This window comes from Grampus griseus (genome assembly GCF_964374135.1).
Source record: "Grampus griseus genome assembly, chromosome: 4".
In the NCBI taxonomy this organism is placed as follows: Eukaryota; Metazoa; Chordata; class Mammalia; order Artiodactyla; family Delphinidae; genus Grampus; species Grampus griseus.
The window spans coordinates 31,277,505-31,290,598 of record NC_138997.1 but is presented as its reverse complement, the minus strand read 5'-3'; the positions used below and the strand labels follow the sequence as shown (position 1 = coordinate 31,290,598).

The window sequence follows — 13,094 nt, the reverse complement described above, 5'->3', positions numbered from 1 at the left end:
GCTCAAGAAGGAATAATCAAAGTATATTTTAGGAGACGGAAAGCACAACAGATAAGGTTCGTTCTCTAATTTTTAATTCTGGCTCTTTGGTGTGTTAATCATGTTCTGCAGCTATCCTTAGCATAAAAGATAGAATATATATTTTTAGAACTATTCGCTGTCCTCTCCAAATTCTGTTGTCACTTGAATGACCACCGTGCTCAGCTCCAGTATCATTCACTGCTTCGTGATGAGCACATGAACTGGAGACGGTGTCTTTAAAATTATTCACTGACAATCCGTTTTTCTTCTCACACTACTCTACCTCCCCCTATTTCAAAATGAGAAGCCAGACTTCTAAAAAACTATCTTACATAATGCCCCTGGTTAGAAGAAGGTTCTTTGGATTTTTAGTTTCTGTAAGAACCTTCTCCACAAATTCGGCAATTTTTTTTTTTTTTTTTACTTTCAATAATGTGTGGAATAGATACATCGTACTGATCAGTTCAAAAAGCATCTGAGTCTAGGGAAGACCTGGTTCCTAATTAACTGCCCAGAGAATGGTTTCACTGTGTGGAAATCCGTTAAGTACTTATAGTGCTTTTTGTGGGGCCTGAGGGAGATGATACATGTTTTTAATCAGGCAAACTAAAAAGCTAACACTTTTTAATGACTTAGCAGCCCACTGCTATGAGGACTCCAGATGTTCAAAGCTCTGGAGAGCAACTCTAGAAATCCTTGTCAAGTTCCATAGGCCCATGGGATCATTGTATAAGCTTAGCCTTTGAATAAATACTACCTGTACGTTTTTTTTTTTTCTTTTTAATTTTAAGATTTGTTAAGGGTACAAGATTTTTTGGGTTGTTGTTTACTTTAAAAGAACTGAAAAACACGTTGAAATCTGAGATGTACTTGGAATAAAGGTAATTTATAAGTGTCTACATCTCTCCTACTAAACTCAGTAGTATGGAGGAAGGTTACCTGTGTTTTTAAATCTCTTCTGATTAACAGCCCCTTTTGAGAATTCAAATAAAGCTTTGGATTTTTTTCTCCAGAAAAAGGACGTGCACATAAAATTTGTTTAAGATTTCACTATTAGGAAACCCTACTTTATCTTTCCACCGTATATAAAGTATTCCGTATTAAAAGTTATACAAACTGTTAAAAAAGAACTCTCACTCTCTGAGGATATTAAGCTAACATCCCACCTCTCCCTCTTCTTTTTCAAACTCTTCAATGTTACCAATAAATACTTAAAGAAATTGTAAGAGAATTATTTTTCTAAACTGTATTTGAGTTAAGCAGTTTGGTCTTTTGCACATTATTTTTAACTTTCTTCTTTGACTGTTACTTTTAAAAGCTTGCTTGTGTACTTTTACAAGGAATTAACTCCCCTTGCCAAATCCAATTAATAAATAGAACTGTGTGAGGGCTTGGCTCTCTAGAATCTGAACACAGAGTCCGAAATTAGCCCCCAGCTGAATCTCCACCACCAGGACTTGGTCATTTTGACATTCAGAGATATTATCATCTGGTGAAGCATCTGAAACACAATGTTTAAAAAGTGAACCCTACAGACCCCAAGCTAACCTCTTCAGAATGACGTATTTTCTGTTTTCAGAACAAAGAAAATAAAGATTCAATCATAGGATCGCTATTAGTTGAGCTATTTCTGAAATGGGAAGAGGACTGTCGCATAGGGGTAAGATATTATTTCGAGAGCTTTCTCTGCCAGTGCATCGCGTTAGGTAGTGAGAGGGGATAAAGAATAGTGAAAGACCTCATCCCTACCTTGGATTTTGCCATCTGGTTGGGAAGACAGAATAAACACACAGGGTAATAAAAGCCATCGTATGCTAAGTTTCAAATCAGTGTGGTAAAGGAATTCCTAGAGTATAGAGAAAAGCTTGGCATAAGCTGCTCAGGAAGCTTTCCTGCAGGGGGGTCCCAGGCCTGCACAGGTGAAGTGCAGGGCAATAAAACCAGGTTGGAAGAATTCAGAGGTTTTTAATTTGATATTTTCTGCACTGTATATAAGGAAGAAGGAGGTTACATCTATAGTATCTCCAAATGTAGATTGTAGAAAAGTCCATGAAGTCACTTGGGGCTTCATACATGTTGTAGATAAATCTACAAAACGCCACCCTTGAGTACATAAAGCTCTGAAGAGAAAATGCCCTTGCATTCCATATGTGCATGGAATCTTCACAGGAAACCCAAAATTGATTAAATCAATTCCTGCCCTAGATATGAAAGAAAACGTTAGAGGGGCCTAAGCTTGAGCTTCTGTAGGACATCTGGGGTAGAGTTGACTGAAAGATCAAGTAGGGAAAACCCGAGTCCAAAAGACCGCTGAGGTCAGGGAAATTATTCTGGGAGCTAGAAGTTCATATCAAGTATGTTAAGGAGTGGCTGGAAAGGCATCTGGCTCATGTTACTTCTTCTTCCTGCCCCAGCAGCAGCAAGGTGACTTACAAGGAGCACGAGTCTGCCTGCTTGCAAGGGTGTGAAGAAAGAACAAATCACCTCCCCACTACCTTGCTATTTGGTTTACTTTCCAGGGATTCAGTTTCTCAGTAACTTTAACCTTAACCAGTTTAAGAATGAAAGGTATTCTAAGTAGTCTATTCAAAATCAGGTCCCACTCCCCACTCCCCGATTCCAAACCATTAAAACTTAAGGCTCCACTTAAACCAGGTTTGTGCTATTAATAAGGTCTTATGTAGGTGAAAACGTCACTAAGTTAATGATAGAATAGGGGAGCCAATTCTAGATGTAAGTGGTTAGTTTCCTCATAGTCTCACAAACTTCTATTTCTGCCCTTCTATTCTATGACAATAGTAACACTAGCTACCTACATTGGATGCTTACAATGTGCCTGGCACTGTGCTAAGAATTTTATGTTCACTATTTCATAGAACATCCAAATAGCAATAACACTGTGAGGCAGATATTGTCCTGATTTTACACACGGGGAAACCAGTAAATGGTCAAGCTGGAATCCAAGCACGTGAGAGTATGACTGTAACCTCACCCCCCTACATCTTCCCTCCTCCTGGAATGCCCTTCCCACTCCACTCTGCCCACCCAAATTGAGTGAAGGCCCAGCTTAAATCCTATGTCCTCTGGTAAATGCTCCGACTGCCTACATTGGCCTTTCAGAACTTGTAAAGCACTTATTTACTGAACTCAGAACAGCACATTGGTAAAACATGGAGGGGTGATGATTTCATAACCTAATCAGAGTTAAAACGTATTGAGGACTTACAATGTATGAGGAATTGTTCTAAGAATTATGTATGGATTAACTGACTTAACTCTCACGACAAGGCTATGAGGTCAGTGCTATTATTATTTCCACTTTACAGATGGGAAAATTAAGGCAGAGAGAGGTTAAGTAACTGTCCTAAGAGCACAAGCATTATATGTGTGAACATGTAGAATAGTATCTGGTGCACAGAGTACGTAAGGGTTATCTATAATTACTATTTCATTCTACTTCCTCTCCAAAAACGTTCTGTCTCCATTCAGTTGATTCATCTTCCCAGGAAAAAAAGAATGCATCTTCAATGAGTCAGATGCTGGGTTCATAGTGGTCATTTCATTTCATTCATTTATTGAACACCCACCATGAGCCAGGACTTGGCCAAACCCAAGCTGTAGAGACTGGGCAGTAGAACCAGAAACTGCATCTCAGGTTTCAGAAGAGCATGAAATAGTAAGAGGTCATTAAAGTTAATCTAGAATGGTGTGTGTGCATGTGTGTGAGTGATTACTATAATAAACCTAGCCAGTGTTTAATCCACAGGAGATTGGTCCCCTCACTATTCTCTTATCTAATTTCCACTCACCTTTCAGGTCTCAGCTTAATATTGCTTCCTCTTGGAAGCCCTCCTGATTCCCAAGACCTGTGTTAGGGACTTTTTCCTGTGTGCTCCCACAGTGTTCTATACTTCCCAGCTTCTTTTCTTCATAGTTTTCTTGTCTAGTTCCTCAGCCAGACCGTAAGCTTGGTGAGGAACTAAGCCACACACATATTTTTCAGCCTTGCATTCTCAGCATTTAACAATATCTAATCCTGGCACATAGTGGGACCTCAGTAAATAGTTGTGTGAAAAAGTGATTCTGTATCTGGACTGAAGAGGTGCAGGGAACTTAGGTCCCCAGTATATTTATAGGAGACGTCCAGAAAGTTGCTCTGCTAGGAATCTCTTATTATCATAAAGCACATGAGGATCACGTGCTCCTAATGTGACTCTGAGACCAGGCCAACATCCAAGGTCGCATTGTTTAAGTGCTTAGAAAATATCTTGATTTCTGATTCCTACAGGCCACAACAGTGAGAGGCCAGCGTACCGCAAAAAAAAAGAGTTAAAAAGGAGCACTTCTCCCACCTGTGCTCAAATCCCAAAACTGGACTTAAGCCTTCATTACAGACACACACCATCAAGGATAATCTATCCCATGAAGGTCTTTAATAGGCTAGTGGGCAAAGCCCAAGAGGGCAACTTTTTGTTGTTCTGTACCTTAAAAAAAATTTACTGAATATATTTTACATTTCAATGACTTATTAACCCATTGGTTTGGAACACAGAATGATTACAGAAATAGATTTCAGAATATAAAGGTATTTCACCATAAGAAAAGAAAACCTGCCATTTAAAAGTCAGATTTAAAGGCTATATTGGTTAAAATATTACTATATGTACTGTTTTGCTTTACAGTAAGAGAGTTTGCACTTGAGGGAAGGTACACCATGGAGGTCCTTTACACAATCAGCTTCTGAAGTGCATTTATAATATGATTCCATTTTATATTTAAATCCAAAATTTAAAGAGTATAGACTCTTTGCAAATCAAATTACAGCCAGCGGTAGGCACGGTATTCTAGCTGCAGCTCCCACCTGTCCCACCCACCTGAGCGCTCCCCTGGCACCTTGAGATCAGGCAGGAAGAAGGGCTGCAGAGGTGGGAGCCACACCCAGACTGGGCATAGTCATCCCGGCCAGGACATTGGCTCTTCTTTTCCCTGGGCCTTTACTGTAATTGACCAGCACGTGACAACTGACAGTGATGGCAGGGTCCCCGGATCATCACTCCTGTCACTTTCAAATGCAGAAGACCTCAGTCCTCCTTCAGAAGGAAACCCTCACCCCAGCCTCGTTTAAAGGAAGTTGAACACCTACTCTGTCCAAGGTGTTCCAAGGGGAGTGGCTCACGCCTAATCGCGTTTTATTGTCATTACCTCTTTGGTGTTTGTCTGTGTAACTGCTTCTGTGCTTCTCTCCCTGTATCCTTAGGGAGAAAAGTCAAAACTTTCAGATGCTTTACTAGGAATTGTTTTTGTCAGCTATTGATAATTAGAAAAGCACTAAATCAAGTTGTCATCTAGTCTTTCCAAATATTTCAAGCTTTTAGGAACCAAGGTCTTATTCATTTTAAATGTTTTTGAATTACAACCAGAGGTTTATTTACCAATCTCCAGTACAAGGTCATATTCTAAGAGACATGTCTGTCGCATGGCTGACTTGCTTTCAAATTCTAACTCGTGGTATGTGCGTATCTCTGGCTGATTCCCAGTGAAATCTCTTATTCACCTCCATGGAGATACGTAGTTTAACTTAATGCATCAAACTGCTTGGGCCTTGCATTCCAGAGAAGGAGCTGGCATAGACAGGAGGATGGCAGGAGTCTAAAAAAGATGAAAAACAATTTCTTCTTGGTCTCTCTTGTGCTTCTGCAATTCATACGTAAAATACAGTATGCCCTTGGAAATGGCCCTTATATTCTCCCCCTCCTCCCATCATGTTAGAGTCTAAAAAGTCATAGTGTGAGGCAGATATAAGCATCCTTTTGGATTGAGCTGGCCGGTAAATTAACTTATGCTAAACGCTGTCTGCCCATGACTGTCAACTATGTCATCCTTGTCAGCCTCCTTTTCCTTCCCCCAGACATTTAATTTCACTGTGGGTGACATTTCATTTCATTCTCCATACCATTTCATCTCCATGCAATGTATGAAATTTTTCAGTGAACAGTGTACTCACTGACCCTTCTGAAGCTGACAAGGATACTTGTATGCCCCCTACAAGTCCAATAATACAACACTGCTTGGATTCCCTTCCAGTCTCTCTCAAGCTCATCTACACTTCAGAAGCTGAGTTCTTAAAAAGGAGCACTTCGGGCTTCCCTGGTGGCGCAGTGGTTGAGAGTCCGCCTGCCGATGCAGGGGACTCGGGTTCGTGCCCCGGTCCGGGAAGATCCCACATGCCGCGGAGCGGCTGGGCCCGTGAGCCCTGGCCGCTGAGCCTGCGTGTCCAGAGCCTGTGCTCCACGACGGGAGAGGCCACAACAGTGAGAGGCCCGCGTACCGCAAAAAAAAAAAAAAGTTGCCCTCTTTAAATTTTGTGAGGTAGAAATCTATTTTTGCTATTATTTCATTAAAAAAATACTAATTTGACATACAGAAAGTAAAAAGGACATAGCATAAAGGTCAGTTGGTATAGCCTGACAACAAACACAGATGAAATACAATTTTACAAATATATACATAGTGTTTGAGTTGAGAAGAATTGCAATATGAAATTTTGTTACATTTACATAATTGTTAGTCTGATACACATTTATCAGCTTGTGGTTATACATTCAATGAGATATCATGAAGTAGAGCATAAATATTCAATGTATTCTCATATTTTGCCTTTACCTTTCACTATTAAACTTTGTTTCTCATAGATTTGTTAACAAAAACGGAAGTGACACTCTTCATGGCATTTCCCTTAATTTGGAATATTCTGTGCAAACTGAAGCAAGTTCACTGACGGCGCTGATGCCACACTCATTCTCTGCTGGGCCCTGAAGAACCCAGGTGCCTATAAGAAACTCCTACTCAGTGATTCTGGGCAGCTGGAGGCCCCGGGGCCTCAACTCAGGGCCTGCAGGGTTTATAGGGAAAGATGCCTTGACCTGTGGAAACTTCCCTTGGACCAGAGCTGTGCTATCATCCAGCATCTGGGAACCACTGTCCTACACGATATAGGTAAAGGTCAAGTTTGCTTTTAATTGTCAACAATCGTGAGATAATTTGCTGTAGTAAGAATAACAAGTTAATCACAAAGAGTAAAAGAATTTCCTGTCTTATAAATGCATAGTCTCCCCCTTTTGTCCATTTCCTGCAATAGGTCACACATTGTAGTGGGTCGAATAATGACCCCCCCAAAATTCATATCCACCCAGAACTTCAGAATGTGGACTTATTTGGAAAGAGGGTCTTTGCAGACGTAATTAGTTAAGGATCTTGAAATGAAATCAGGCTGGATTTAGGGCAGGCCCTGAATTCAGTGACCAGTGTTCTTATAAGAAGAGGAAAGACTGTGCCAGGAACTGACACAGTGCTGTAGGTCAATTACACCTCAACAAACAAACAGACAAAAAGTCATAGAAAAAGAGATCAAATGTGTGTTTACCAGAGGTGGGGAGTAGGGGGAGGGAGAGTTGGATGAAGTCAGTCAGAAGGTGTGAACCTCCAGTTATAAGGTAAATAAATACTAAGGATGTAATGTGCAACATGATAAATATAAGTAACACTGCTATATGTTATATGTGAAAGTTAAAAGAATAAATCCTTAAGAGTTCTTATCACAAGGAAAAAAGGTTTTTTTTCTTTTTCTTAATTTTGTATCCGTACAAGATGATGCATGTTCACTACCTTTATTGTGGTCAGCATTCCACGATGTATGTAAGTCACATCAGGATGCTGTAACTTACACAGTGCTATATGTCAATTATATCTCAACAAAACTGGAAGAAAAAAATTCACCCCTAAAATAATAAAAATAAAAAGAGGAGAGGTCACAAGACAGAGGCAGAGATTGAGGTGATGCTGCCACAAGCCACGGAATGCCAGGAGCCACCAGAAGTTGGAAGACGCAAGAAAAGTTTTGTGTCTCAGAGCCTTCAGACGGATCATGACCCCGCCGACACCTCCATTTTGGACTCTGGCCCCTGGAACTGTGAGAGAATAAATTTTTGTTGTAAGTCACCGAGTTAGCGGCCCTAGGAAAGTAATACAAACATCTTTTGCTTTTTATGACTCAGTTCTCTTTCTGCTATACCCTTTGCAAGAATGTGGTTATTAAATTCAACAAGTGAATCTTTGTGGAATCTCTTTGTTGACTAAGGAACACTTCTTCACACACCCTTGCCAGTTTTCAGGCTCCATCTCTCGGTCCTCTGTCTTGACTTCTCACCCTGTGCCATTTATCCTGTTTTTGCTTCTGTTTGCTTCCTTGTGCTCTGAGAGTGTACTTGTACAGACAGATGGATGCCTCATCTGCTATTCCTTTTTCCACGTAATGCCTGAGGAGACTGGGAACTAATTGAGAGGATTTATACTTGGAAGAATCAGTTACGCTCACAGTCCTTTTCTAAGACTTTCTTGCTTTTACTATTCATCTTCTGACATCAGCATACAGGCATTTCCCACTGATATTTATAACTACTGGCCCATTTCAGAGACTTTCTCTTTTACCAAAACAATGTCTCCCTATTTGGTAATCCCTTCCCGGCTGCCGCCTGTCTGCTCTGGAGCTACAGTAATCCCCTACTAAATGCAAGGCTGAAAGCAGACTCACGGCTCTTTTTTAAACAACTCACATCATGATTTAAGAAAGTACACACGTACTTACGGAGGCCCAGGTAAGGGCCTGGCCCGGTATAGGAGGGCTTCACGTGTATGTATCATCGTGGATCCATCTATCAGGAAGGAGAGAGATCCCTTAGTCTTCATTTCCAGCCCTCTGGCCCTCCCCAGATGCTGGTGTCCTCTCTCCTCTAAGTCCGCCAGCAGCACAGACAGGCTTGTTTCCTTGCTCAGACACCTAGAGTTTCTCCAGGAAATGTGAAAACAAAGGAGAAATACCTCCTCTGCCGTTCCTGAGTCCTATTTTGTCTGTTAGGTAATAACGCAGAGGGGAAATGAAACCACCTATGCAGCAGACACCCCTCAGATCCTCCTGTCCTGGGCTGCCCTCTCTCCTGTGGACACCCCCTCTCCCTGAAACCCCCCTCCTGTCTCCCTGATGCCAGTTCCCAAAGGGAGCCTGCCAGAGCCGGGTGAAAGCATCATGGGAGCAGGGACCCCTGGAGTCGCCAGGCTGTAGGGAGATCTGGAGGGCTCGTAGGGGAGAAGCCTGGGCAGCAGGGGTGATGGGGATTCTTGGGGAGCCTGAGGCAACAGCACGGTCAACCCGTACAGAAAAATTTACCGTTTTAACAACTGGTATGACCGTTGGAGGGTGCCAGCGGGTACCAGCCCTGCCTCACTGTGTGACCAACACTAAGTGACTTAATCTCACTGAAACCCAAATTCCTCATGTGTCAAAGGAAGCATATTTGTCGGCCTACACAGCATTATAATGGGTCATAGTCTGTGACGGATGCTTACTGTTTGACAGCAGGATTTAGGCGGATTTTGCTTTAACTTTACCTTTATATTGGCCAGGACTACCTGTAAAATCTTGAGCAAATTATTTACCCTGTCTGTGCTTCTTTCCTCATCTGTAAAATGAGAGGTGAAAATAGTCCCCACCACACAAGGTTGTTGTGAAGATTACATGAGTTGGTACGTGGAGGGTGGTTGGAACAGTGCCTAGCCCAATAATTAGGTAGCACTGAGTTGGCAGTTACCTAAGTCCCATAAATTGAAAGAGAGGTTCTGGGCTCTAATTATGAAAATGAAACCCCCAAGGATGACTGAAAAGGGAAGCTGTACTTTTGTTTTGTTTGCTAGATATTTCTATCATCAGATGTTGATAGCTACCAAAACAAACAGAAAAGATAAAAAGGATTATTTTCTAACCCTTACATGCCTTCTAAAAAAATCTGTCATAAAATACCATGCAGCCTCTTTTCTTGTCAACTTCATTATTTTTCTACTACTCCCTATGGGACCTTAGGCAAATCATTTCACTTCCCAGAGCCTCATTTTCTCTTCTGTTAAACAGGGACAAGCACATGGGAATCAAGCAAGATAAGGTATATGGAAGTCCTTTGAAAATGAGAAACATTGTGTAAATATTATGAAGGAAGACATTTTTATGATTTATTTTGTAAGCACAAACTTCTTTTTAGGGTTGAAAATGTTCCCATAAGATGCATTAAAGCCTTAAGGTAGACAAAAGACCTATGGAGATACTGGAAAGGATGGGGGATGATGGTATAGCTTGAAGGCGGGTAGACCAGAAGACTGAAGAGGGACTTACGGATGGTATTCAGATACGGAAAAACAGCGAGGATTCTGTCCACCTGTTTTCCATCTTCACTGATGACAGAATAAAAGAAAATGAGGACTTCCCTGGTGGCACAGTGGTTAAGAATCCGCCTGCCCATGCAGGGGACATGGGTTTGAGCCCTGGTCCAGGAAGATTCCCACATACCACGGAGCAACTAAGCCCGTGAGCCACAACTACTGGGCCTGTGTGCCACAACTGAAGCCTGTGTGCCTGGAGCCCGTGCTCCGCAACAGGAGAGGCCACTGCAATGAGAAGTCCACTCACTTCAATGAAGAGTAGCCCCCGCTTGCCACAACTAGAGAAAGCCTGTGTGCAGCAATGAAGACCCAACGCAGCCAAAACTAAATAAATAAATTGATTCTTTTTTTAAAAAAAAAAAAGAATAAAAGAAAATGGGCATCAACAGGAGGGATTTAGACTAGACACGAAGAATTTTTCTGCTAATGAGGGTTTTAAAAAATTGAAATGCATGGCTCAGTCTGCATGGGGTTTCTTCTCTGAGGGGCCACAGATCCACGGTTTGCCAGGACTGAGGAGCGCTGGGTGAGAAATGGAAGATAACCACCCATGCTTAGAATATCCTAGTCGTTCCCAAACTGCCATGTCCACAACCACACTTTTCTTGAACAAATTTACATTTTTTTTTTTTTTGCGGTACACGGGCCTCTCACTGCTGTGGCCTCTCCCGTTGCGGAGCACAGGCTCCGGACGCGCAGGCTCAGCAGCCATGGCTCACGGGCCCAGCCGCTCTGCGGCATGTGGGATCCTCGCGGACCGGGGCACGAACCCGTGTCCCCTGCATCAGCAGGCGGACTCTCAACCACTGCTCCACCAGGGAAGCCCAAATTTACATTTTTATCCTTTGCTAATTTACTGATTCATGTGCATCCTATATCTAAATTAGCATTCTTGTTTATTCCAGGGTTGTTGTGTCTACAGGTTAGGAGCGCCGACTTGGGAGTCAGAAAGCTTAGTTCCAATCCTGATTTTGCCCCCTTTCAGCTGTGTCACCTTGGTTCATTACAATAGCAATCACTTTTTCTATACCTTGGTTTTCTTACCTGTAAAATGGAGATCATAATGGTTCTTACCTCAAGGGTGGTTGAAAGCATACCTGGCACAGAGCAAATACTCAAAAGTGGTAGCCAGTATTATACTAAAGTCCTCTCTTCATGGTTTCAAAGAGATCTCACACTTGGAGATCTGTTCTGTTAGTTCAGTGTTTCATACGTGTCAACTTTCTAGTCTGTAGTATATTCTTCTTCATCTCTAAAAAAAAATCCATTCTCACAGAAAAGTACATTTCTCTCCTTGTTTACTCTAGTTGCCATTCTCTGAACTTTCTCAAGCTCCATTACATCTGCCTTGAAGGGAAGTGACCTGGAATTGTTCAAGTGATGTCCTCCCTAAAGGGAGAGAGATGGACTGAATAATTTATTAAGGTACATCCTGGCAATATGAATCTATGCAATGACTCTTAAGGGAATTTTCACTTTTAGACTGCCTCATCGGTTAGCAGAGATCTCTTTATAACACTAGAGGTCACTGTTCAAGCAATATTTCAAAAGCATCGGCTTTACACCAGCAATAAAATTGAGAGAAGATCCTTCAGATCACGCCAAGTGAGAAGCTGGCATGAGAAGTTGAGGGCAAGAAGTTGAGGGCAAACTACCAAGGGTAGTTTGAGGGCAACAGCTGGGATTTTATCAAGTTCCTAAATCGAAATCCACTTCTAATCTCCTCCTGTTTCTCGCCCCTAGAAAACAAATGTTTCCCCTGTGGTCGTAAGACCCCTACCCAGGGAAGATCTGGGATGGAAAGGTGTGCTCTGGCTTGGACTGCTGACTTCCAGATCAACCTCGCCTGCTCTGACACATCAGTCAAGCCTGCTTCTATGTTTCCAGTCATCTTCAACTCATTTCCAGTTCCCTCTGCCTGCACCTTCAACTCAAAACCTGTTAAACAGGAATCAACTTCCCAGTCTATTCTGCCCTCCACTTTCACACCCAAGTAGCCTCCCTTCTCAACTCCCTTCTGGTGATTAAGACCAGATTCAACCTGCAATTTAAGGCCTTTGTTCACCAAGTCCTGTTGCTTTTCATCCTCCTTGCTTTTTGAATATATCTTCTTTTGTAAAATTGGAATAATAACAGTACTCACTTCACAGTGTTGTGTGGATTAAATAGGGCCCTAGAGAGGGACCAGCTCAGGGTAGACCACCCCTGTGCCAGACCCCACACCCCTCCCAACAGCCATCAGGGGGCAGCCCCCGAACCTGTCCAACTCCTATCAAGTCCCCCAGATCCCTTGCTACCTGCCTTGTGACCATCAAGACTAACCCCTCGTGTCCCTTAACCGCACCGATGCCCATCCCCACAAGACTCAGCATTCACGGGTCATCTTTCGTCCCTGGGAGTCTAACCCCCACGTTATTTTCTGACCTCATTGGGCCCCCCTCCCCATCTCTGAAACCCTTTCACCTGCCTTCTGGAACTCGGGTCAGTCATCAGCAAAATCCTCCTTCCCTTCCCTCTCCTGAGCAGTCTCTTGTCCTCCCAAACTGAAACTTGGCTCTGTCCCTCAGGGACACTCCCTCCCCTGCGCCCTCTGCTGGGGGCCGGATCCCCACTCACAGCGCTTGGAGGTGGGGTGGGGCTCTTCCTTGTCGCGTCAACCCTGATGATCTTGTCCTCAGACCGGAACACCTAGTCTCCAGTCATTCGCATCACTTTTTGTTTATTTTAATAGCTGTCTCACCTTCCCTCCAGTGTTACCCCTGGCTTAAGTCTTCACAGTCTCAAGTTACACACAGCTGATGTTTCCG

At 42.7% G+C, this 13,094-nt stretch overlaps 1 long non-coding RNA gene across 1 annotated transcript; it reads right to left on the bottom strand.

Moving 5' to 3' along the window:
- Window positions 1–5,581: 5,581 nt before the first annotated feature.
- On the bottom strand, window positions 5,582–12,819 carry LOC309821763. The gene is made up of 3 exons (XR_014296658.1): window positions 12,751–12,819; window positions 11,332–11,672; window positions 5,582–5,670 (listed from the first exon to the last, which is right to left on the bottom strand). It is a non-coding gene; the product is annotated as an uncharacterized lncRNA (long non-coding RNA).
- Window positions 12,820–13,094: the final 275 nt, after the last annotated feature.